Raw genomic sequence first — 21,444 nt, 5'->3', positions numbered from 1 at the left:
GAAGCCACCGCAATGAGAAGCCCGTGCACTGAAACAAAGAATAGCTCCTGCTCACCACAACTAGAGAAAGCCCACATGCAGCAACGAAGACCCAAGACGGCCAAAAATAAATTAATTAAATTAATTAATTTAAAAAAATTTTTTTAATAAATGTGGACTTCCCTGGTGGTGCAGTGGTTAAGAATCCACCTGCCAGGGGCTTCCCTGGTGGCGCAGTGGTTGAGAGTCTGCCTGCCAATGCAGGGGACACGGGTTCGAGCCCTGGTCTGGGAAGATCCCACATGCCGCGGAGCAACTGGGCCCGTGAGCCACAACTACTGAGCCTGCGCGTCTGGAGCCTGTGCTCCGCAACAAGAGAGGCCACGACAGTGAGAGGCCCGTGCGCCGCGATGAAGAGTGGACCCCGCTCGCCGCAACTAGAGAAAGCCCTCGCACAGAAACGAAGACCCAACACAGCCAAAAATAAATAAATAAATAAAATAAATTAAAAAAAAAAAAAAAGAATCCGCCTGCCAATGCAGGGGACACAAGTTGGATCCCTGGTCCAGGAAGATTCCACATGCCACAGAGCAACTAAACCCGTGAGCCACAACTACTGAGCCTGCACTCTAGAGCCTGTGTGCTGCAACTACTGAGCCCATGCACCGCAACTACTGAAGCCCGCGCACTCTAGGGCCCGTGCTCTGCAACAAGAGAAGCCACTGCAATGAGAAGCCCACGCACCGCAACGAAGAGTGGCCCCCACTCGCCACAACTAGAGGAAGCCCGCGCGCAGCAATGAAGACCCAACGCAACCAAAAAGAAAAAAAATAAGAAAAAAAATAAAAAATTAAAAATAGAGCTGGGGCTGGGGTGAGGGAAGTGGAGAGATGCGTCCCCCCACGCCCCTTCGGGGTGGGGGGCGCGGGCTCAGCGTTCCAGGGACCCAGGAATGCCCCCCCGTCCGCCCCCCCCCGCAGGCGGGGGGAGGGCTCAGCCGGGAGTTTGGCAAACTCCTCCCCGCGTTGACTCATTCGCCTCTGGGAGGTTTAGGAAGCGGCTCCGGGTCGGTGGCCCCAGTACAGCGAAGAGCGGGTGCTATGGGGAGCCGGACGCCAGGGTCCCCTCTCCTCGCCGTGCAGCTGCGCTGGGGCCCCCGACGCCGATCCCGGCTGCTGCCGCTGCTGCTGCTGCTGCTGCCGCCGCCGCCCAGGGTCAGGGGCTTCAACTTAGACGCGGAGGCCCCAGCAGTGCTCTCTGGGCCCCCGGGCTCCTTCTTCGGCTTCTCGGTGGAGTTTTACCGGCCGGGGACAGACGGGGTCAGCGTGCTGGTGGGAGCGCCCAAGGCTAACACCAGCCAGCCGGGAGTGCTGCAGGGCGGTGCCGTCTACCTCTGTCCCTGGGGCACCAGCCCGGCACAGTGCACCCCCATTGAATTTGACAGCAAAGGCTCTCGGATCCTGGAGTCCTCACCGCCGTCCAGCCTCGAGGGAGAGGAGCCTGTGGAGTACAAGTCCCTGCAGGGGTTCGGAGCGACGGTGCGAGCCCATGGCTCCTCCATCTTGGCCTGTGCTCCCCTCTACAGCTGGCGCACCGAGAAGGAGCCGCTGAGCGATCCCGTGGGCACCTGCTACCTCTCCACAGACAACTTCACCCGGATTCTGGAGTACGCGCCCTGCCGCTCAGATTTCAGCCGGGCAGCAGGGCAGGGTTACTGCCAAGGGGGCTTCAGTGCCGAGTTCACCAAGACTGGGCGTGTGGTCCTGGGCGGACCAGGGAGCTATTTCTGGCAAGGCCAGATCCTGTCCGCCACCCAGGAGCAGACTGCAGAATCCTATTACCCTGGGTACCTGATCAACCCAGTTCGGGGGCAGCTGCAGACTCGCCAGGCCAGTTCCATTTACAATGACAGCTACCTGGGATTCTCTGTGGCTGTAGGTGAATTCAGTGGTGATGACACAGAAGACTTCGTTGCTGGCGTGCCCAAAGGGAACCTCACATATGGTTACGTCACCATCCTTAATGGCTCAGACATCCGGTCCCTTTACAACTTCTCAGGGGAACAGATGGCCTCCTACTTTGACTATGCAGTGGCTGCCACAGACGTCAATGGGGACTGGCTGGACGACTTGCTGGTAGGGGCGCCCCTGCTCATGGAGCGGACAGCCGACGGGCAGCCGCAGGAGGTGGGCAGGGTCTACATCTACCTGCAGCGCCCGGCTGGCATGGAGCCCATGCCCACCCTTACCCTCACTGGCCATGATGAGTTTGGTCGATTCGGCAGTTCCCTGACCCCCCTGGGGGACCTGGACCAGGATGGCTACAATGATGTAGCCATTGGGGCTGCCTTTGGTGGGGAGAACCAGCAGGGAGTGGTGTTTGTATTCCCTGGGGGCCCAGGGGGCCTGGCCTCTAAGCCTTCCCAGGTTCTGCTGCCCCTGTGGGCAGCTGGCCACAAGCTGGACTTCTTTGGCTCCGCCCTTCGAGGAGGCCGAGACCTGGATGGCAATGGATACCCTGATCTGATTGTGGGGTCCTTTGGTGTAGACAAGGCTGTGGTGTACAGGGGTCGCCCCATCGTGTCTGCCAGTGCCTCCCTCACCATCTTTCCTGCCATGTTCAACCCAGAGGAGCATAGCTGCAGCTTGGAGGGGAACCCTGCGGCTTGCATCAATCTCAGCTTCTGCCTCAATGCTTCTGGAAAACACGTTCCTGACTCCATCGGCTTCACCGTGGAGCTCCAGATGGACTGGCAGAAGCAGAAGGGCGGAGCGCGGCGGGCCCTGTTCCTGGCCTCCCGACAGGCCACCCTGACCCAGACCCTGCTCATCCAGAACGGGGCTCGGGAGGATTGCAGGGAGATGAAGATCTACCTCAGGAACGAGTCAGAGTTTCGAGACAAACTCTCCCCAATTCACATCGCTCTCAACTTCTCCCTGGACCCCCAAGCCCCTGTGGACAGCCACGGCCTTCGGCCCGTCCTACACTACCAGAGCAAGAGCCGCATAGAGGACAAGGCTCAGATCTTGCTGGACTGTGGAGAAGACAATATCTGTGTGCCAGACCTACAGCTGGAAGTGTTTGGGGAGCAGAACCACGTGTACCTGGGCGACAAGAACTCTCTGAACCTCACTTTCCATGCCCAGAATGTGGGTGAGGGCGGCGCCTACGAGGCAGAGCTTCGCGTCACGGCCCCTCCGGAGGCTGAGTACTCAGGACTCGTCAGACACCCAGGGAACTTCTCCAGCCTGAGCTGTGACTACTTTGCTGTGAACCAGAGCCGCCTGCTGGTGTGTGACCTGGGCAACCCCATGAAGGCGGGAGCCAGTCTCCGGGGTGGCCTTCGGTTCACAGTCCCGCACCTCAGGGACACGAAGAAAACCATCCAGTTTGACTTCCAGATCCTCAGCAAGAATCTCAACAACTCGCAAAGCGAAGTGGTTTCCTTCTGGCTCTCCGTGGAAGCTCAGGCCCAGGTCTCCCTTAATGGTGTCTCCAAGCCAGAGGCAGTGCTATTCCCAGTGAGCGACTGGCATCCCCGAGACCAGCCGCAGGAAGAGGGGGACGTGGGCCCTGCTGTCCACCACGTCTATGAGCTCATCAACCTGGGCCCCAGCTCCATTAGCCGGGGCGTGCTGGAGCTCAGCTGTCCCCAGGCTCTGGAAGGTCAGCAGCTCCTCTACGTGACCCGGGTCACAGGACTCAGCAACTGCACCACCAGTCACCCCCCCCAACCCACAGGGCCTGGAATTGGATCCCGAGGGTTCCCAGCACCACCGGCTGCAAAGACGGGATGCTCCGGGCCGGAGCCCTGCCTCCTCAGGGCCTCAGATCCTGAAATGCCCGGAGGCCGAGTGTTTCAGGCTGCGCTGGGAGCTGGGGCCACTGCACCGGCAAGAGAGCCGAAGTCTGCTACTGCATTTCCGCGTCTGGGCCAAGACCTTCCTCCAGCGGGAACACCAGCCATTTAGTCTGCAGTGTGAAGCTGTGTATGAAGCCCTGAAGATGCCCTACCGCATCCTGCCTCGGCAGCTTCCCCGAAAGGAACTGCAGGTGGCCACAGCCGTGCAGTGGATCGAGGCAGAGGGCAGCCACAGCGTCCCGCCGTGGATCATTATCCTAGCCATCCTCATTGGCCTCCTGCTCCTAGGTCTGCTCATCTATATCCTCTACAAGCTCGGATTCTTCAAACGCTCCCTCCCATACGGCACCGCCATGGAAAAAGCTCAGCTCAAGCCTCCAGCCACATCTGATGCCTGACTCTTCCCGATCTCCCAGACTCCCAATCCTGAAGGTCCAGTCCCCCCACCCTCAGTCTACTGACAGGGAGGGGGCTGGGCGCTTCCTGAAGGTGCTGAGGGCCAGGGAGAAGCTCCTCTCCCCAGCCCAGAGACATACTTGAAGGGCCAGAGCCGGGAGGTGCGGAGCTGGGGATCCCCTCCCCCCATGCACTGTGAAGGACCCTCGTTTACACATGCCCTCCTCATGGATGGGGGAACTCAGATCCAGGGACAGAGGCCCCAGCCTCCCTGCAGCCTTTGCATTTTGGAGAGTTTCCTGAAAACAACTTGGAACCAGAACTGGGGGATCCAATCCCAGTTTTCCGGCTCAGACGTGCCACCAGGACTTCCTGTCCAGTTCCAGCCTGCAAAGATCTGTCCTCAGCCCTGCCAGAAGCCCCCAGTTAAGAACCTGGAACCTGGGGAGCGAGACATGGCAGCTCTGGACAGCCCCCACCCTGGTGGGCCAACAAGGAACAATAACCGTGGATGGTGCCCCAGGCCCCGCTCAGGACAGATCCCACACCAGGATCCACGCTGGCCCAGAACCAGCTGCAAGGGGAATCAGAACTCGAACAGGGCCAGATCGAACCTGGGGCCTGGGGTTGATCTGGGACCCAGACTCAGACATTGGTAACCTAACTAGGCAGATCCAGGACTACATTTGAGCCTGCTCCAGACCTGGGCCTGGAGGCCCAATCCACCTCTGACTCAGGAGAAGTCAGGAATTGCCCAGGACCCTGAAGGGGCCACGATGGCAACAGATCTGGAACCTTAACACTGGCCGGACACAGGCCCTACCAGTCCCCTGGAGAAAGGGGGAGCCCGCTGTCCCCGGCCTGCAGGATCTGTGTTCGGCCCGCCAGCTGCACTGACGCTGCCCCTCCTCTCCCTGCCCAACCCTCCCCTCACCTTGGCTCCGGACACCCGGGACTTATTTAAACTCTGTTGCAAGTGCAATAAACCTGGCCCGGTGCCCCCACTGAAAAAATAAATAAATAAATAAATAAATAAACGCTCACTGAAATAAGAAGGGTGTTTCATTTACTTTGAGTTCCTAGAGCATATCAGATCTGCCATTTATATTTCATTTCTCATTCATTCAACAATAGTACAATAAGAAAAATAATGCTAATGCCAGAATTAATCTCTATTTCTGAAGACTAACTTTATAGAAAGATAAACACTAAAGGCCTTGCAACCTTTAAAAACAACAAAAACAAACCCAAATTAGGTAGATCATTGGAGCAAACAAGAATGTTCAATAAATGACCCCAAACTGTGCAATCAAGTCTTACTCATCCACACTGAAAATGGACAAAGTATTAGCATAGCTAATCAACAACTCATTTCTTATTGGAATTAAATTACTTATTGGAAGGGGATTGTATCTGATTTACCTCTTTAATAGTATTTTCAATTAATTTGATATTAAAATAGTTTATACCTTTTGAGCATAAACAATTGATAATAAAAATCTATTATTTGGAAGTTGAACTCAACTTGAAATTTTAAAACTATTATGCATCCTGCACTACCAGATTTTTGTACTCTGTAATAAGAATAAAGGTCTTCCGCATAAAGTTTTCTATGGAAATACTAAGACTGTCAGAGAGATAAGCAAATAAGTTAAAACTTTAACCTCAAACGGTCCAGAATAAGAATATTATTTGTTTCCTAGAGAAAAATATTTATCTACTACCTGTTTTTCAGTCACTAGAAAGTCATTCGTATTTTTTTTTCAGACACAAATTTAAGAGAGCTCTAAAACAACAAATTCCACCAACTCTCCACATATGTGAATGACCCAAACAGAAAAAAGAGATCATCTAGTTGCAAATACAGAAGACAGGAAGCATAGGAAAATCCATCTGAAATCTGAGCAAGTAGTTCACGCAGAACTCTCAGCCATACCTTTATCTGATCTTAAATTTTTTAAAGTAAAATAACATCTAAAGCATACTGGGGCTTTAAAAAAAAAGCCCATGGTTCATTTGGCATAACTGTGTAAATATCAGAAAATTCCATCAACATCTTCTCTATTTGAATACTGTTGAAAAAAATTTCACATATGCTTTATCACTATGCTATTTCACATTTATTTAAACTTCAGTGTTGTACCTTCAGGCTAACAGGATCTATTTTATTTCTTTTATATACGCAACACCATATTTGATCTATGTCAAGCACAATGATGTGCTTCAATTTTTATTCTGAATTTTTTTTAAACAATGATGCTTTAAAACTAAATTGCCAGTAACAGAACAAAAACGACATTGAAAAGACAATTTAAAAGCAAAATGGAGAGTGAGGCATAAGTGTTAGTATCATAAGTACTGTCATTGTCTACCAACTAGGCAATAATCAGGTTAAATGTCTATGATTGCTCACGCAACTAGACTGATATCACGTTACATCTGTGTTTTTACAGAAACTAGGGGAATGTTGCTACTTCTTTGACTTAGGGAAATTAGAATATGGGCTGAAAATAAGACAGGCAGTGTGATTTAAAAAGAAAGATATGTATACACCTGTACTCTGGCCTAAGCTAAAATGGCCATAGGTGTCAAACATATGTAGGAGACAGTAGATGGTAAATGTGGGTGCCATACAAGGTATTTTTGTTGTTGTTGTTGTTGTTTTAAATATCCACAAGGCTGCCTTCAGGAAGTTTTAGTTTTGAAACTTTTTCTTTGAAGGTTCAGATGGTTAGAAAAGTAGCTAACACTTTCTAGGCCTGCAGAAGATCTAAATAAATTCTTAGATACATTTTTTTCTATATAAAATTATGCAAGCACATATTTAGAACAAGTTGATCTTTCTATAAAAAAGGCATATATGTGCACATATATACCTAAAAACTAATACAGTTACAAATCAGTTAAAAATTCTACCAATTAATTCTTTTACAACTGATCTAGACCAGTGTTTGGGGAAAGTGGTCTATATAAGGAAAATAGAAAAATTCCATTCACATCAAATTTGGAAATTCAGTTTTTAACAATCTCATCATGGTCACCACAGAAAACACAGATGATATGTATACATATAACTAATTCATGTGTTATTGGCCAATGGTATTGTAAGTTTTAAAAAATTCATGACAACTTTAGATTATATTTCTCAAAAATGCCAAAAAGCATAGTTTTCACTGCATCCCCTTTGACCATACACAATGCACGAATATTTTAGATTTTAAAATGTCCAAGCATATGTATAATAGCATTGCAGAAATTAACGAACAGTAAATTCCCAATGAAATCACTGACTGATTTTAAATGGTTGGAGAGTTACCACAACGAATCCTCTGCCTAGGGACTTCCCTGGTGGCACAGTGGTTAAGACTCTGCACTCCCAATGCAGGGGGCCGGGGTTTGATCCCTGGTTAGGGAACTAGCTCCCACATGCATGCCACAGCTTGCCTGCAAGCTGCAACAAAGGAGCCCACATGCCGCAAATAAGACCTGGCGCAACTAAATAAATAAATAGAATAAATAAATAAATATATATATTTTAAAAAAGACTCCTCTGCCTAGACTGCTAAAGCTGACCGGAGAAAAGTCTTATGAACACACTACATAGCACCATTAAAAAATTATGGTTTCTGATGGCAGCTGGGCTTTCAAATCCACTCAGTATCATCATCTCCTTCATCCTTGATTCATACCATTCTCCATTCCTTTTTGCCCTTACTGTTCTAAATTTTACTTTTGTCATTAGCCTTCATGTTTTTCACCCATGAAGCAAGCATGAACTTCCTCAGTCTTCCACCCTTTCACCCCTGAATGTATAATCCATGTGCTTCAAAGTTAATCAAGCCTGGGCTCCAATTTCAGCTCAACATTTACCAAATCTGCGACCCTAAGCTGATCTCTCTAGGCCCACTTCCTCATCTATAAAATGGGAATGTGGGAATGTGAAAACCTAATCACAGTGTGCTCAAAATGATTTATGAGAAAAGATTATGAAAAATGACCAACGCACTGTATAAACATGGCAGATGTCTGTTAGTTCTTTATTCACTCCCACAATTTTACTCTTAATCCTTTCTGTTCTTCTCTGCTCATTCCTCCTGGAAAATCCCTGCTTATTTCAAATAGCTTTAAGGTCACCTCCAGGTAAAACTTTCGCCACCCATCTCCTCACTCAAGTATAAGTTTTTAGTGACCCCATAGTACTTAGCAGTTCTATTATAGTACATAGCACATTATTTAATAACGGCTTACCTATTTCAAACCCTTTCTAAAATGTGAGCTTCTGGAGGTAGGGACTGTTTACTTCTTCGGATTTCCGAAATCTAACAAAGTACCTAGTACATAGTAGGCTCTCAAAAGTTAATATAATGGGATGAAAATGATCTTAAGAAGCATCCCCACTATCCAGATGCCTTTTGGAACTTGAATTATTTGTGTACTGTATTGGTGTCTGCTAGTGAATGGAATTATGATGGGAATGGGAAAATATAATGGAAAATGATAGTTAAATTTAATTAAGAAATTAACACATAATCATGTCTCAAAATATTCTGGACCAGGTATATATATCCAAAAGTCTCACAGAAGAAAAAGAAAATGAAGTTAAGGGCCTGTGCCAGGTAAATTTCATTACAAAAATGAAATGAATATAACTCACAGATCCATGTAGAAAAACATGAAGGAGTAACTGAATTGTTAAACAAAGAAAAATAACAAAACTCCAAATAAAAAAAGTCAGGCATTTTTTCAAGCAGCCATTTGGAGACTCTCTCCCATCTCTGAGTATTTCAAAGAGATAGACAATAAACAATAGAAATCAGAAAAATATACAACGGAAAGTGACATGTGCTATGAAGAAAATTAAGCAGCCAAAGAATTATGTGTGGGGACTTCCCTGGTGGCACAGTGGTTAAGAATCTACCTGCCAATGCAGGGGACACAGGTGTGAGCCCTGGTCGGGGAAGATCCCACATGCTGCAGAGCAACTAAGCCCGTGCACCACAACTACTGAAGCCCGCGTGCCTAGAGCCCATGCTCTGCAACAAGAGAAGCCACCACAGTGAGAAGCCTGCGCACTGCAACGAAGAGTAGCCCCCGCTCGCTGCAACTAGAGAAAGCCCACGCGCAGCAACGAAGACCCAATGCAGCCAAAATAAATAAATAAAAACAAATAAATTAATTTTTAAAAAAGCCAACAAGATTTGTTGAGAGACTGGATGTGAGGTATAAAAGAGAGAAGATGATGAATGGATAAAGAAAATGTGGTGCATGTGTACAGTGGAATATTATTCACCCATAAAGAGAAGGAAAGTCTAGCATTTGTGACAACATGGATGAACCTGGAGGACATTACACAAAGTGAAATAAAACCAGACACAGAAAGACAAATATTGATTGATCTCACATACATGTAGAATCTAAAAAAGTCAAAAACTCATGGAAGCAGAGAGTAGAACAGTGGTTAACAGAGGCTGGGGTGGGAGAAATGGGGTGATGTGGGTCAAAGTTCCTGTCAGATGAATAAGTTTTATACTTGAAATTTGCTAAGAGTAGTAGACCTAAGCGTTCTCACCGCATGTGTACATACATGTGCGCACGCACACACACACATATATACACACAGAAGGTAACAATGTGAGGTGACCAATGACTTAATTAGCTTGAATTATGGTGATCATTTCACAATGTATATGTCTATTAAATCATGTTGTACACCTTACATATATACAATCTTTATTTGTCAATTATACCTCCGTAAAGCTGGGGGGAAAGAATGTCAAGGTTATTGCCTTACAGAACTGGAAGAATGGAGTTGCCTTTTGCTGGGAGGAAAGTCTGTGAGAGGAAGTGGGGCAGAGGGAAGGGCTGTCATAAGCTCCTTTGGTCTTGCTTTTCTAAAACACTTGCCACCCTGAGAGTGATAAATAAAACCCAAGCAAAGCTGTACATGAATTCCTAACACCTGGGGAAGAAACGGTCTCATCTACTAATGGAAAAGAAGAATGAGCAGGTTGTCTCAAAATACATCCCTTCTTTGTTATCTTGCAGTGGTTCAGTTCTCAAGGGTTAATCACAAGCAAATCACTTTCTGCTGAACTCAGTGTTTTATGCTGCCTTATTATTTGGTTCAATTTCTACAAAGAAAGCTCTTTGAATTTAAACAGCAAGTGGAAAGGAGAAAAAAGGGAAGAAACAAGAAAGACTGTTTGCCAAATCAGCAGAATTTGAGAAAGAGAGGTAGTGCACATGCAGATCAAAAGAAGGAGAGCAAGGGAATTTATATTCCAGAAAAAGTGTCAGACATGATAAAATGACATTAGGAAGAGAATTTTTACAATTATCCTTCCCTAAAATTTTCAAGCTGGCATGAATGTCCCAGATTTTCATATCTAAATCCACCTGGCCCTTACCATTACTGTTCCATTGCCAAAAAAAAATACACTTGAACTTCTCTCAAAGCACCAATTTTTTAATTAATTTAAGTGAAAATTTTAAATTAAGTAAAAAGAAAAAGCAATGTTAACTACATCTTACTTGCTTGACTTTAAAGTCACTTAATTTATTTTAAACCATAGGCAAGCATTAATATCTACAGCAAGACTAGAGAGTAAATAAAAGGGCAAAACAAAAACAAACTGAAACAATAAAACAAAACCCAAAAGCAAACATAACAAGAAACAAAACTCTCAGGCTCAGGACAAATGAGTACTTCTCCACTCCAATATAATGAACAAAAAATTCTCCAAACTTAAATCCTTGCTATAACTGATGATCTTACGAATAACCTTTTAAGTACTGTTTAGCATATACTCAGGGACCCACTGATACAAACCTTGTCTCTAATAACGCAAGCAGCTTTCTTTGTTAAATGTGACTAGTCAGAAAGTCCTGTCCCAATACCAACCTAGTCCTGGTCGCCTCAGAGAGTACCAGGAGTCCCTGGGTTCATCGTAGGTTTGCCAAACCAGGCTGCACATTTGGCTTCAAGTTCTCAAACCCAAGGATACTGTGACGGTTCACTTTATGTGTCAGTTTGGCTAGGTCAGTCAACTAAACTTCAATCTAGGTGTTGCTGTGTAGGTATTTGGTACATGTGGCTAACATCTATAATCAGCTGACTTTATTAAGTAAAGCAGTTTATCTTTGATAACGTAGGTGTGACTCATCCAATCAGTTGAAAGGCCTTAAGAAAACTGAGACTTCCCTGAGGAAGTAGTAATTCTGCCTCAAGACTTAGCTGCTGTCTGAAAGTTGCCAGCCTGCAGGCCTGCCCCACAAATTTTAGACTTGCCAGCCCACACAACTGTGTAAGCCAACTCCTGGAAATAGATAAATAATACATTCTACTTAGTTCTGTTTCTTTAGAGAACCCTGGCTGATACATATTTCTACTGTGTTTCAGGACCAGAAAATAATGCTTTTAGGCATATCGCCCTGACTCATTCATTATTCACTAATTCAACATTTACTTAAACATTTAATCGGGGTGCTTACTACAAACCAGGCACTGTACTAGGGGTAGAGATATGGCTCAATAAGGTCACCTCACAAAGGTTACAAACTGATTCACAATCTCAAAACAAAACCTGCCAGTCCTCAAAACCTTACTAGTTTGCTTTTATATTTTATTTCTCCACAAATTTATCTAACTTCTTTTAGAACTTACTAGATTTTTAGCCAGAAATATTTCTTAGGATAATAAAGGGATGGTTATTCTAGTTGTCAATGACTCTCAAAAGTTGACACATGACACACCCTCTCTTAGAACCAGATTTTAAATCAGATCATGGACCATAGATAAGATTCCCTCTAGGCTATTTGCAAAGGCACATGGTTGTAACCCCATCCCTTTGTCATGTTACCTCATGATACCTCATCAATGTGCAGAGACACTGGAGTTAAGATTCACTGCTTTATAGAGCTACACTGAGATAACCAATGTGCTGAGAATAATCTAGTGCACAGATTTTACTAATTAGTGTTAACACATTCCATCAAATTTGAAACAAGCATGCACTAACTAAAAACTCTCTTTAAGCTGTATACAACTATAATAATATAGTAATTGATATTTTTTTTAATTGGTAAAAACTTTCACTTTAACACTAGGTTTAACCTGAGGGAGAGATTCCATTTTTCTATCTTTATTACAATTTAGTAAGTCAGTGCTAGTAGGGAGTAGTGGAAGTAAAATGCTGAAAGACGGTTTCAGCAGATATTTGATCAGAGGCTGCCAATAAGAAACCTGCACTTACCCTTACATGTTTTCCCTGTGAGCTGGTCCCTACCTGTGTCTGGACCGGGTCACTTCCCAAAATAAGCTCTCCATCCTCTGAAGCTGCTGGCTCTGAGTAAGGGAGTTGGGGTATCTGAGTCATATCCCTACTACCCTCATTCAGTTGAGTCTAATATGTCTCCACCCTTCTGTTTCACCACTGTTCATATAAAGATAGTATTATTGACCCCAGTCCCTAACACAGAAAGATGTCTGGTATATATATATGGCTTCTCAGTTACTAAACAGCAAAGAAAAATGGAACGACTCTAGATAGGCAGCAGGAACAAGTAAATTTCCAAATATGAAAGAAATCAATGCCAACAGTACCCTCTCCCCTATTCAAATACTCCCACCTCTCTACATCCCAGTTTATTTCTCTATTGTAATCCCAGACTACAACTTCATAACTTGTCTCCTTTACTGAACTGTGAGCCTCTAGAGAGCAAGAAGCAGGCATTATTCATCTTTGTATTCCTAGAATACGTATGGGTTAAATAAAAGTTAGTGTTAATTGACTGGATGGATGAATGTGTGTGTAGATGGTTAGGTAGACAGGTGGCCAGTCGCTAAGTACTCTGCCTCTGGGTCATAGATGGCTTCTGAGAAGAGTCCAGATAAAACTGAAGGATAGGGTCAATGCTAGACCAAGAGGGCAAAGGGAGGATACAGGAGAGAACAAAGGTTAGAAGCTGGGAAACCTGAATTCTGATTGAGATTCTGCCCTTAACTCACGGTGACCTTAGGTTATTGCAGTTGAATCTATGTGTATGTTGGAGGGCAGGGATCATCTACAGAATATGCTAAATATAGACTAGACCAGTAACCTATGAAATATTTCAAACATAGAGCAGACAACTTGTAAAATATAAGTCAACTTCCATCTATGTAACAATACGGAATCATCTCAAGATAATAACCCTAAGCAGACAGGCCAAAAAGGGGCAAGATTTTCAAAGCCAAATTCTAATTAGAAAATTAAACCAGAATGATACTGAAAGATGACTTCAGTGTGTGGAAGATATCTGTTAGGAAGTAAGAACTATGGCAAGCTTTACATCCGTGCTCTGTGGCTCTTCATGCTAGATGTGTCAAGTCTATCAGTGAAGCTTCTGAGATGTGTTCTTTGGCCTGAAGCTTCAGATATATCTGCTCTAAAAAGCTGGGTCTTCTGGGCAATTCAAGGTTCATTTAGTTCTAGGAGTTAGTTTCTTTAACTTGTTCGTCACTGCTATTTTATTCACTGGCCCTAAATTTCTCTCTTTCAAATTTAAGGATTTTCCTTAGTTCTTCCTATTATCTAAAATTTGGAGAAAAGGGACTTTTTTTACCTAACAGATATCCTTTATCATTTTGTTATTGTACTGACTTTTATTAAATTATTTTTGTCCAGTAACTTCCTGAATTAAGAGTTCTACACTATTCCTGAATTAAGTTCTACACTATTTTAGCCTACCTTCAAATAAGCCTTCCCTGCCTCTTTCCCCCTCACACAATCACACACTTCTCCCACCAATTCATTTATATATTTTCTCTTTCGGGAAATGTTCCATTTCTATTTGACTTTTGAAAGGTGCAAACAGAAGTACACACAGTACTCTAGGAACAGACACATTATACTTTTATACAGAAAAGATATGTTTTGGGAATTCCCTGGTGGTCCAGTGGTTAGGACTCTGCGCTTCCACTGCAGTGGGCCCAGTTCGATCCCTGGTTGGGGAACTAAGATCCCACACACACACACACAAAAGATATGTTTCTCTTTTGTTTTCAATAGTTTCCATAAGATGTCCAATGTTTTGTTGGTATTTTTAGAGCTGAAAGAAATGATAGAAAACATCTAGCCAAAACCCACTCCACTTCCTCCATTTTTACGGAGGAAGACACTGAGGTCCTGAATAGCCACATGCCTTGTCCAAGTTGCAGCCATTGTTTTCTGTCTGTTTGTTTGTGTTGTTTTGTTTTTAATTTAATTTATTTATTTTTGGCTACGTTGGGTCTTCATTGCTGCACACGGGCTTTCTCTAGTTGCAGCAAGTGGGGGCTACTCTTTGTTGCCATGCACGGGTTCCAGTAGTTGTGGTGCGTGGGCTCAGTAGTTGTGGCACACGGGCTTAGTTGCTCCACGGCATGTGGGATCTTCCTGGACCAGGGCTCAAACCTGTGTCCCCTGCATTGGCAGGCGGATTCTTAACCACTGCGCCACCAGGGAAGCCCCACTGCAATTGTTATCAGTGTCTGCACTGGGACTGGAACACAGGTTTCCTAATTCCAGACCAGAGCCTAGGTCTTCAAGCAACAATTTAATCTCCTACAGTCTTTTAATAGATTATAAAAATCATTCAATTATCTTTCCAGTGTGAGCTCATACTCAATGAAACATCCCTAACTGACTTCAGTGCCCATTCACAAACCTTTTGCCTTGTACAACTTCTTACTAGGTAGTTTGATAAATTACCCAGAGAAAATAGTGTCACTTAATTGTCTAATGTCAAGTTAGATTCTAGCACTGGTCCTTGATGTCCTCACTCCTTATAATTCCCTATTTTTTTTTCACAAAATTTTACCTTCCCTCAACCTCCAACAAGAAGTTGTATGTTCAAAACTCCTACATTTAATATAAAACCAACCAGTTTGTTAAGTATGAAAGTAGGATTACTAGTACCTCCTTCAACTTCTGGATGGGGCCACGTGGCAATCTGTCACACTCCAGTATAAAGGCCATTAATAATGAGAGGCATCCATTTAGCCAACAACTCAAAGCCTTACAATTGTCAAGGGAGTGGTTCTATGAACATTCTCAAACTGATGCTACGAATTCAAATTGGGACAATCTGTCTTGAAGGTAATTTCACCATAGGAATCAACAGCCTTAAACATATTCATGTCATTAGGCTCAGAAAATAATCAGAGAGGTGCATAAAAACTTTTATATGAGAATATTCATCACTGCATTATTTATAATATATAAAACTGGAAACAATTTGAATACCCAACAATAGGGGAATAATTAAATAAATTAAGACACACCTAAAATATGCATCCACAATTAAATAATATATTGAGGAATGTTCACAGACCATGTTAGAGAATAAAAGCAAGTTATACGACAGCATGTTCAGCATATACGCACACAGAAAAAAAATGGACTGCTATAAAACAAAACATTAACAGTAGTTATATATTCTTATTACCTACCTTTCATCACTAAAACAAAATCTTTGGATCACAGACTTTGGAATTCAAAGAAATATGGTTTGAATTGCTCTCTATATGTCAGCAACATAACCTTGGCCAAGTTACTTAACCTCTATACTAGAGCTTCCTCATCTGTAAAATGAGGTAAGCAATACCTACCTCCTTGGGTTGCTATGAATTTTTAAAAATTAGGACATAAATATACATCACCTAATATTTTACATGTCGTAAACATTCAATAAATGGTATCTACTTCAATTACTATATGATATTATTATACAATTGTTTCTTTTAAAATCAGGGGAAAAAATAAAGGTTAAAAAAGAAAAGTTGTGGAAGATCCCACCAGTCAGAAGGATTTAATAAATAACTTCTTAAGTCAGAAAACGCACTGATCTGTCTACTTTAAAAACAAATTCTTCAACAGAAACAAATAACCTCACCTTTGGTATCTCCCTTTTAATCCTGCACTTAATTTTGCACCCTGATCATAAAAGTGATCTTGCTCTGTCTCTAGCTAGCCTCCTCCCTATCATGTACTTTTTTTTTTTAACGTCTTTACTGGAGTATAATTGCTTTACAATGGTGTGTTAGTTTCTACTATATAACAAAGTGAATCAGCTATATGTATACATATATCCCCATATCTCTTCCCTCTTGCATCTCCCTCCCACCCTCCCTATCCCACCCCTCTAGGTGGTCACAAAGCACCTAGCTGATCTCCCCGTGTGATGCAGCTGCTTCCCACTAGCTATCTATTTTGCATTTGGTAGTGTATATATGTCAATGCTACTCTCTCACTTAGTCCCAGTTTACCCTTCCCCCTCACCGTGTCCTCAAGTCCATTCTCTGCATCTGCGTCTTTATTCCTGTCCTGCCCCTAGGTTCATCAGAACCTTTTTTTTTTTTAAGATTCCATATATATGTGTTAGCATGTGGTATTTGTTTTTCTCTTTCTGACTTACTTCACTCTGTATGACAGACTCTAGGTCCATCCACCTCACTACAAATAACTCAATTTCGTTTCTTTTTATGGCTGAGTAATATTCCATTGTATATATGTGCCACATCTCCTATCATGTACTCTTACAAGCTTTTACTATACTGACTTTGAAGTCCCTGGCAAGCACCCCTTAAACTCTCTCTTTCGGCTTACCTGCAACACCTTGTAATTCAGTTATTCTTCTTGCTTGGGAAATCATCCCATTTCCTGAAAGCTATTTTTACTCCCTTACAATAGGGTCTTTTACTTTAAGGCTGTAATTTCTTACAATAGCAATGCTTATAGCTTAATTTCATTACACAATATTCTTTTCTTCCTTTTTGAGTTAAGGTGAAATAAAATTAACTCTGCTTTGAAGTTTAAGAATTTTTAAACAGGGCTTCCCTAGTGGCACGGTGGTTAAGAATCCGCCTGCCAATGCAGGGGACACGGGTTAGAGCCCTGGTCTGGGAAGATCCCACATGCCATGGAGCAACTAAGCCCATGCACCACAACTACTGGGCCTGCGCTCTAGAGCCGACGAGCCCCAACTGCTGAGCCCACATGCTACAACTACTGAAGCCCACGCGCCTAGAGCCTGTGCTCTGCAACAAGAGAAGCCACCGCAATGAGAAGCCCACGCACCACAATGAAGAGGAGCCCCCGCTCGCCGCAACTAGAGAAAGCCCGAGCGCAGCAACAAAGACCCAATGCAGCCAAAAATAAATAAATAAAATAAATAAATTTATTTTAAAAAAACAGAATTTTAAAACATATCTTGAAGCTTCTGAAAATTACCACAAAAACCAAGACTGTGTATCATTTCTTGGAGTTGAATTTCATCAATTTCTGATATCTAAATGATGGAGAAATAATATGGTACAGTAAAAAAGTCAAGGACTTTTAGAGTCAAAATTGGTTTCACATCCTAGTCCTGCCACTTACTAGCTATATGACCTTGAGAAAGTTAATTAACCTCTTTGATCCTCAGTTTTCTTATATGTAAAATGGTGAAAAGTAACATCTAACTTCATGGGTTATTATGAGAAGCAGGAGAATATAATACAGTGCCTGGTAAAGAGCATTCACTAAATGTTAGTTCATTTCCTCCCTAACTATTTGTTTGCATATCATAAACTCAATACATTCATGCATATCATTAATTTTTACCTTATTTTTATACATTCAATGATTAAAAATTTAAAATATTACTAATATTATGGGGGTAAGAGACAGGTATGAAACTTGTTACCTTATAGAAAGTTTAAACGATTGGGAAGCACTGTTTGAAGACAAACAAACTCAGAAAAAAAATAAAGGTTAGTAAAAAACAAAAATCATGAGAAGATCCCACATGGTCACAGCTTTTGTACTGGCCAAAAGTGATTTTATACTACAAGCACCTGAAACAATCCCCTACAAAATCTCACAGTTAAAAAACCTTACCATATTGATCAAATACAGACAATAAACTTAGTTCTAGGAAGAGATCCATTGACACAAAACTGAGAGTAAAAGAGTCAACGATTCTAAACTGTTTCTGAATAGTAGTATATCACAAGCTTTCTAGCATGGAAGGAAAGAATGAAATGGGTTACCCCAAATGGAAATATACAAATTAGGTATCAATTCATGGCACTTACTAAAACTTCTACTTAAAATTCTTTACCTCCAGCGAGCAACTAAGCCTGTGCACCACAACTACTGAGCCTGCGCTCTAGAGCCCGCAAGCCACAACTACTGAGTCTGCGCACCACAACTACTGAAGCCCACAAACATAGAGCCCGTGCTCTGCAACAAGAGAAGCCACCGCAATGCGAAGCCCGCGCACTGCAATGAAGAGTAGCCCCTGCTCGCTGTAACTAGAGAAAGCCCACACGCAGCAACAAAGACCCAACGCAACCAAAAATAAAAATAAATTAATTAGTTAAAAAAAAAATCTTTACCAAAACCACGTAACACATTTAGAAATACTGTAAGTGCTATACAGTAATAAAGTTCTTGGTGAGTGAAACTTTAACATCATTGCAGCTAGGCGGTATGTCTATGGCTGCTTCTGCTTTACAACAGCAGAGTTTGGTAGTGTGACAGAAGCCATAAGGTCTGCAAACCTAAAATACTATTCAGCCCTTTACAAAAGAAGTTTGCTGCCCTCTGTCCTTGAGGGTGGCAATCCTGGCTCACTCATCTCCTCCCCACACACACCTAGTATATAGCTTCTATGTATTTGGTGTTAAAAAAAAAAAATCTATTATACTGAATTGAATCAACAAACTTTAAAAACAGAGCTGGAGACTGCCTGTGTTATCAGAGGCATCAAGCAATAAAGTTACCAAAATTTGGAAAAGCACGTCAGAAGAAGTCAGAGTATCATGTGTACTCTGACTACACCTAATATTTAATACATGCTTATATTTTATGCCTCTCTTTACCATTAAAAAAAAATCAGGGCTTCCCTCGTGGCGCGGTGGTTGGGAGTCTGCCTGCCAATGCAGGGGACACGGGTTCGAGCCCTGGTCTGGGAGGATCCCACGTGCCCCGGAGCAGCTGGGCCCGTGAGCCACAACTACTGAGCCTGCGCGTCTGGAGCCTGTGCTCCACGGCAAGAGAGGCCGCGATAGTGAGAGGCCCACGCACCGCGATGAAGAGTGGCCCCCGCTTGCCACAGGTAGGGAAAGCCCTCGCACAGAAACGAAGACCCAACACAGCCATAAAATAAATAAAATAATAAATACTTTAAAAAAAAAATCAGAGAGAGAATATCATTTATCTTAGTCTTTTTTATTCCTTAAGGCCGGCAGTTCATCATACTGTAAAACATGTCCTCTAATCCTGTTTTTCTTCCATCTCATTGTTTCATTCCTTTGTTAATTTAATTATTCAGTGGATTTATAGAGCAGTAACCAAGGTTGGTACCATGTTGAGAACTGAGAGAACAACGATCCTTAAACCTTGCGCCTTGCCTGTAAAGAATATCTAATTTTAGTTTAAAAGACATGTTTCAAAAAAGGAGAAGAAGCACTATTTAAATAATGCCAGCAAATCAACAAGTGGGCCAAGTCAGGTATCTGTTACTATCACCTAGTTTCAAATATCCACCAGAAAAACACACACACACAAACACACATTACTTTAAATGTTCCACCATCTTGAATCAAAGAATTTCTGAGAACTGGGAAAACAGCCCACTCCATCATAGCTGCTACTGCTGGGGGGAAAAAAAACCATCAAAATTGTTTACAAATTCCATAAGGCATTATATTCTTCCAAAACAGCAAAAGCAGTAAATAACCTTCTAGATAAATATGAACTGCCTGAAAGTGTTATAAAATGCTAAAACTTCTATCTTGAGACTGCAACATTTAAGTTTCAAGATAGACAATAGTTGTACCAGAGGAAAATTTTTAAAAAATAATAAATTCTGCATCAAAATGGTAGTTGTGATGGAGAAATATGGAGACTAGTCACTCACTCAACAAACATTTGTTTAGCATTTATCTATAAATATACAAATACTTATTTAGCATCTATGACAGGCTTTGTGCTAAATTCTGGGCAGAGTAGTGAGCAAGACAGACACAGACTCTTCTCCCTTAGAAACTAACACAAAGGAGAAATCCAACAGAAAAAGAATACATGCATCAATATGCTGAACCAAACATCCATGTTTATTTATTAAGCCACTCAGTAGTAATAAAAGTTAATAGCTGTTCATTTAATAAACAATTAAGTAACTACCATGTATCAACTGCAATGCCAATCACAGAAGCGAGCATGTAAGTTCTTGCCCTTAAGACTTCACAACCTAGGTGCTTATACATATATAAATAATTTTGATATATTATAAGAAATAATTTAATAAAAAACTGTATATGACTTTCTAAGGAAGTACTTAGGATAAAACAACTTTATTCTACTAGGGAAAGGGAACTCGAGGCAGGTAAGGCTTCACATCAGTAACCTAAGTCTTAAAAAATGAACAGCAGGGGCTTCCCTGGTGGCGCAGTGGTTAGGAATCACTGCCTGCCAGTGCAGGGGACATGGGTTCGAGCTCTGGTCCGGGAGGATCCCGCATGCCGCAGAGCAGCTAGGCCCGTGAGCCACAGCTGCTGAGCTTGCACTCTGGAGCCCGCGAGCCACAACTGCTGAGCCTGAGTGCCACAAGTTCTGAGGCCCGCACACCTAGAGCTCTTGCTCTGCAGCGAGAGAGGCCACCCAATGGGAGGCCTGCGCACCGCAAGGAGGGGGTAGCCCCCGCTCGCCACAGCTAAAAGAAAAGCCCGCACGCAGCAACAGAGACCCAATGCAGCCAAAAATAAAAATAAATATATTTAAAAAAAAAAAAAAAAAAAAGAACAGCAGTTTGCCAGGCAACAAATTTCAGACAGAGGAGAAAACTACAGTAAGTAAAGTCATAGCACAGGGCACAGTACAGTGAAGGAGATGGAGAATGAGGCTGCGTAAGTAAGTCATTTAGGGGTTAGTTCATGAACAGTCCTGTATATCACAATGGTATATTTATACAATTTATATGATTACCATGGGAAGTTTGGACCTCGGTAAATTTATGAAAAGGAACTTGGTAAATTAATTTAAAAAATTATAGTACCATAATTAGGTGTGTAGTATAGAAAAATAACTGATGGCTGAGTGAAGTGTAAAAAGGGTGAAGGACCAGAAGCAAAGAGACCTGTTTTTAAAGGCTATTATCAATACAATAGGTCAGAGGAGAGATGCTTAAGACCAACAGAATAA

General features: G+C 43.0%; 1 protein-coding gene, 1 long non-coding RNA gene and 1 pseudogene across 5 annotated transcripts in view; 1 reads left to right on the top strand and 2 right to left on the bottom strand.

Annotated features, from left to right (window-relative positions):
* Positions 1-21,444, bottom strand: part of LOC309647783 — a 159,051-nt gene that overhangs the window by 123,527 nt on the left and 14,080 nt on the right. The gene's annotated exons all lie outside the window — the stretch shown is intronic.
* DNAJC15 (DnaJ heat shock protein family (Hsp40) member C15) overlaps positions 1-21,444 on the bottom strand; it is a 69,753-nt gene that overhangs the window by 43,570 nt on the left and 4,739 nt on the right. The window lies entirely within an intron of this gene.
* On the top strand, positions 651-15,514 carry LOC309647745 (integrin alpha-5 pseudogene; annotated as a pseudogene). The gene has a single exon. The product of its transcript is annotated as an integrin alpha-5 pseudogene (transcript).

This window comes from Balaenoptera physalus (assembly GCF_965194825.1).
Source record: "Balaenoptera physalus genome assembly, chromosome: 18".
Taxonomy (NCBI): domain Eukaryota; kingdom Metazoa; phylum Chordata; class Mammalia; order Artiodactyla; family Balaenopteridae; genus Balaenoptera; species Balaenoptera physalus.
Note: the sequence above shows the minus strand (reverse complement) of the source record. Positions and strands in the feature narration are given on the sequence as shown.